Source organism: Entelurus aequoreus, linkage group LG09 (assembly GCF_033978785.1).
Source record: "Entelurus aequoreus isolate RoL-2023_Sb linkage group LG09, RoL_Eaeq_v1.1, whole genome shotgun sequence".
Lineage (NCBI taxonomy): Eukaryota > Metazoa > Chordata > Actinopteri > Syngnathiformes > Syngnathidae > Entelurus > Entelurus aequoreus.
The window spans coordinates 40,777,498-40,783,497 of NC_084739.1; the positions used below are offsets into that span (position 1 = coordinate 40,777,498).

At 41.6% G+C, this 6,000-nt stretch overlaps 1 protein-coding gene across 4 annotated transcripts in view; it reads right to left on the reverse strand.

Moving 5' to 3' along the window:
* The window catches only part of LOC133657437 (adhesion G protein-coupled receptor A1), a 541,657-nt gene that overhangs the window by 78,744 nt on the left and 456,913 nt on the right, over positions 1–6,000 (reverse strand). The window lies entirely within an intron of this gene.

A 6,000-nucleotide genomic window follows, 5' to 3' on the forward strand; every position in this document is an offset into this window, starting at 1 on the left:
TCACATGACTGTCCCGCCAACATGGCCTTCAAACACAACTAGTCACATGACTGTCCCGCCAACATGGCCTTCAAACCCAACTAATCACATGACTCTCCTGCCAACATGGCCACTAAACGAACCTAATAACCTGACTCTCCTGCCAACATGGCCTTCAAACCTAACTAGTCACATGACTGTCCCGCCAACATGGCCTTCAAACACAACTAGTCACATGACTGTCCCGCCAACATGGCCTTCAAACCCAACTAGTCACATGACTCTCCTGCCAACATGGCCACTAAACGAACCTAATAACCTGACTCTCCTGCCAACATGGCCTTCAAACACAACTAGTCACAGGACTGTCCCGCCAACATGGCCTTCAAACCCAACTAGTCACATGAGTCTCCTGCCAACATGGCCACTAAACGAACCTAATAACCTGACTCTCCTGCCAACATGACCTTCAAACACAACTAGTCACATGATTGTCCCGCCAACATGGCCTTCAAACACAACTAATCACATGACTGTCCCGCCAACATGGCCTTCAAACCCAACTAGTCACATGACTCTCCTGCCAACATGGCCTTCAAACACAACTAGTCACATGACTGTCCCACCAACATGGCCTTCAAACACAACTAGTCACATGACTCTCCTGCCAACATGGCCTTCAAACACAACTAGTCACATGACTGTCCCGCCAACATGGCCTTCAAACACAACTAGTCACATGACTGTCCCGCCAACATGGCCTTCAAACACAACTAGTCACATGACTGTCCCGCCAACATGGCCTTCAAACACAACTAGTCACATGACTCTCCTGCCAACATGGCCTTCAAACACAACTAGTCACATGACTGTCCCGCCAACATGGCCTTCAAACACAACTAGTCACATGACTGTCCCGCCAACATGGCCTTCAAACACAACTAGTCACATGACTGTCCCGCCAACATGGCCTTCAAACACAACTAGTCACATGACTCTCCTGCCAACATGGCCTTCAAACACAACTAGTCACATGACTGTCCCGCCAACATGGCCTTCAAACACAACTAGTCACATGACTGTCCCGCCAACATGGCCTTCAAACACAACTAGTCACATGACTGTCCCGCCAACATGGCCTTCAAACACAACTAGTCACATGACTCTCCTGCCAACATGGCCTTCAAACACAACTAGTCACATGACTGTCCCGCCAACATGGCCTTCAAACACAACTAGTCACATGACTGTCCCGCCAACATGGCCTTCAAACACAACTAGTCACATGACTGTCCTGCCAACATGGCCTTCAAACACAACTAGTCACATGACTGTCCCGCCAACATGGCCTTCAAACACAACTAGTCACATGACTGTCCCGCCAACATGGCCTTCAAACACAACTAGTCACATGACTGTCCCGCCAACATGGCCTTCAAACACAACTAGTCACATGACTGTCCCGCCAACATGGCCTTCAAACACAACTAGTCACATGACTGTCCTGCCAACATGGCCTTCAAACACAACTAGTCACATGACTGTCCCGCCAACATGGCCTTCAAACACAACTAGTCACATGACTGTCCCGCCAACATGGCCTTCAAACACAACTAGTCACATGACACTCCTGCCAACATGGCCTTCAAACACAACTAGTCACATGACTGTCCCGCCAACATGGCCTTCAAACACAACTAGTCACATGACTGTCCCGCCAACATGGCCTTCAAACACAACTAGTCACATGACACTCCCGCCAACATGGCCTTCAAACACAACTAGTCACATGACTGTCCTGCCAACATGGCCTTCAAACACAACTAGTCACATGACTGTCCCGCCAACATGGCCTTCAAACACAACTAGTCACATGACTGTCCCGCCAACATGGCCTTCAAACACAACTAGTCACATGACACTCCTGCCAACATGGCCTTCAAACACAACTAGTCACATGACTGTCCCGCCATCATGGCCTTCAAACGCAACGAGTCACATAACTGTCCCGCCAACATGGCCATCAAACACAACTAGTAAATGGATTACTGGTATACTTTTTTACTTTCAAGGTACTTAATGCGCTTTGACACTATTACCACATTCACCCATTAGCGCACACACGTTCACACACTGGTGGTGGAAAGCTGCCTTGCAAAGCCCTAACCACGACTCATCAGGAGCAAGGGTAAAGCGTCTTGCCCAAGGACACAACAGACGTGACTAGGATGGCAGAAGCTGTAACCGAACCTGGAACTGTCAAGTTGCTGTACCATCTGCACCACACCGCCCTCCAACATGGCCTGGTCACAACTAGTCACCTGACTCTCCTGCCAACATGGCCACGAAGCACAACTAGTCATGTGTTTCTCCTGCCAATTTGATGACCAGTTGCATCAGATATGATAGACAACATCAGATGTGTAAGTGGGACAGTCAATGTTGGAACACATTCAAGGTTTGTATAAGATTCCATAGGAACTGCTTACTTGTGAAAGAGTGGGGTAGTGATTCAAAAACTGCAATTTCTTAAGATTAATGAAACAATACATACAAATGCAAATGTCATCATGTCACAAACATGTTCTAAAAGGAATACCTGGAATATTACAACTTTTCTTTTTAAATATTTTGAAGAATGACAACACTGTAAAAAAAAAATTCTGTAAAAAAACCGTCATCTACTGGCAGCTACGGCTGCCAAACGAAAACCATAGAATTAAAGAAAAACATTGTAAACCAAATAATGATCAAAAACATTATATTTACAGACATTTTCATGAAACGTTTTGCGGAAAAATATCGTAATTTTACATGAATTTGAAACTAATTTAAGAAAACAGAAAATGCTATGTATAATTAATTTGGTATTTTTCTGTAAAAAAATAGAAATATACATAGTTTGTCATTACTGGCATATTACTTAAAATAACAGGCAGATTGTTTATTTGCAGATAATGGATTGTTTATTTGCAGATAATGTCTTCAATTCTACAGTTTTATAAACTATTTTAAAGAGGTGGCGACTTGTCCAGGGTGTACCCCGCTTTCCGCCCGATTGTAGCTGAGATAGGCTCCAGAGCCCCCCGCGACCCCGAAGGGAATAAGCGGTAGAAAATGGATGGATGGATGGATGGATTTTAAAAAATAGAAAAATTACAGTAGAAATTTAGAGTCAATTAACCATAAAAATAAGATTTTTTTTTACAGTGAACATGTGGGGTCATTTTTGACTAAAGGGGTCAAATTAAGATTATTTTTCTACATTTAAAATATTTCCTTGTGGTCTACATTACATGTAATGGTGGTTCTTTGGCATAGATTATGTTTTACAGACCATCTTCAAGTCTCTTTCTGGCCATTTCTTCAAGATGTGCCATTTTGTGGCCGGTGTTATTCACGTGGCTACACTTCGACAGCTTTTTCTCCCCGTCATCTTTGTAGTACCGGTAATTCTTAGCGCTTTCATAGCGAGTCTACTGACAGGTATACATATAGGTTACAACTGTACGCTACTTTATATTAGAAATGACAACAGCGGAGGATGAATGCCCCACAACCAGGGGCTAGAGAAAGAGAAGGTGCTTATTGATTATGGCACAGACTACAAGGGCGGATGCTTGCACATTTTTGGGACTTATTCGCATCCCAAATGCAGAACAGCAGGAACCAATAGGTAAGATAACTTGGTTTTGCATAATTGGTTGAAACAAAACGCAAGATAATATGTCTCATATAAGGTGTCATTTTCGGGTCCTTATACACACACCATAACAATATTCGTATGTTGAAGCACAGTACGTCTGACTACACGGTAGCCTTAATGCTGCGCATAACATCACATGGTGCGGCATCGTAGCTTCTTAAAGTAGCACTATAACATTTTGACAGATTTTTTAGCGCGTGTGTAATGTTCTATGCTGTCTATGAAACATCAAAGTTTTGGTCACAACCAACATGTATATGTACGCTAGGCGCACTGTGCTGTTACTGAAACAGTATGCTAAAAAATAAAAACATAATAATTTTGGACAAAACTAAGCCTTTTTTGGGACATGCAAGTTGAACAAAATAGTAATTGAAATATAATAAATAATATAGACACAAAAGTATAACTGAGTAATGAATTTCACCAATATGAAATTAACGAACAAATGATCATCATTACTCACTGAGAGGGACAAGCGGTAGAAGATAGATAGATCTATCACAGCAAAATCAGCGGCAATACAAAAAGCAGGAGAAATCTGCACATTGTACGGGTGATATGGCTCAGATGGTAGAGCAGCCATTTAGAAACTTGAGGTTGCCTGGTACGAATCCAGCTTCCGCCATTTTAGTCACTGCTGTTGTGTCCTTGGGCAAGACACTCCACCCGTCTTTACTCATCGTGGTGTAAGAATGTGAATTAATGTTAGGTGGTGTTTGAAAAGGCAGTAGGCGCACATCGGCAGCCACGCTTCCGTCAGTCTACCCCAGGGCAGCTGTGGCCACAAATGTAGCTTACCACCAACTACGTTTAAATGTGGAGTGCATGTGTGATGGCTTCTCAGTTCTATCTGTAGAGTGCTTTGAGTGGCTATAAAAGCCCTTTAAACTTTATTATTAAGCACATACTAGGGGTGGAACGATTCACAAAATCGGTTTTGTAACAAAAGTTTTCAGTTTTGTTCAGTGTACATTGTTGTTCTTTTTAACACCCCAGAATACCATATATCCCAACCATCCACCATTATCATTTATCAGTTGAGGTCCTGACAAAAATATCTTATAAAATAAAACTTAAAAATAGCTCCTAAAAGCTCTTACCCCTTAATTAAATGCAAAAAGAAACCTACATTTATTGATACGATGCATCATCAGACAATTTTGCCAGTTTTTCAGGTCAAAGCATAATAATGTTGTAACTTGAAATAGGTACCTATCACATTTGATACGGAGCCAATTCCTGGTACCTGTGACTCGACAGAACCAATTTTCAGTACTTTTGTTTGTATTAATACATGTTAATTATTTCAAAAAAATAAACATATATTTTTTTTATTCATTAACATTTAACACTGAGCTGTGTTGTCAAGTTATCCTGTTTTCTGACACATCTGTGTCTCATTTGCAAGTACTGTACAGTACATTGTTATATACTATATACATTTCCGGCTCTTTGGAGTAAGAGATAAGTTTCGTAGTTATTTGTGTTTGAGTTGGCCGCATCGAGGTCTGAGCGTGATCCGGTGGCAGGCAGGAAACTCATCTGAGAAGTGCTGCGAGGCTCCATGGAGGTGAGAGAAAAGTTTAGTTTTGCAGGGAGCGGTTGAGTGTTTGTGAAGAGGTGCACGCATCCCCATAAACAAATTTCCCCAGACGAAAAAAATGCCTCTCCTCACGATGAGAGCATTCCAGTCACATTATGTCAATTTCCGCCTTTAATAGTGGTTTCCATTTTTTATTGGCCAATTCCTTTATTCCAGCCGTCGTTCTGTTAACAGGAATCAACCAAACAACAAGTCTACTTTGAACCGTGTCAGGTTCGTTGTGGCATTGTTTTGAACTAAGTTCCGCCGTGCCTCGTTGTAGAAAGATAGCAGCGGAATTGACCTGACGGATAATGTATTGTATGTATTAAATACATTTCACAGGCTCTACAAATTCATGGTGTATTTTTTTTTCAAACGAAACATTATATTGGCGACAAGCTGACGGACAGGTTTCTACCCAGTATTTGGCCAAGTGTACTCAGAGGGCGAGTACACTTGCACATTAAGCAGAGAAGATCAGGAAATGCCCAAATGTATACATTTTAACTAAAGAAAATGTTAAAAATGACATACATAAAATATATTTATAACAGTTCAATGAATCAATATTGATGTTTTTAAAATGTTATACCATGCCTCTCTTGAACACACATCCCTTGTATGCATCTATTTTGGAAAGTGAGGGAACAATACGTGTTGTTGTCTTCATCCATCCTTCATCTGTTTAATTATTCTAAAATTAATAAACAGCTTGTTATGCTTTGAC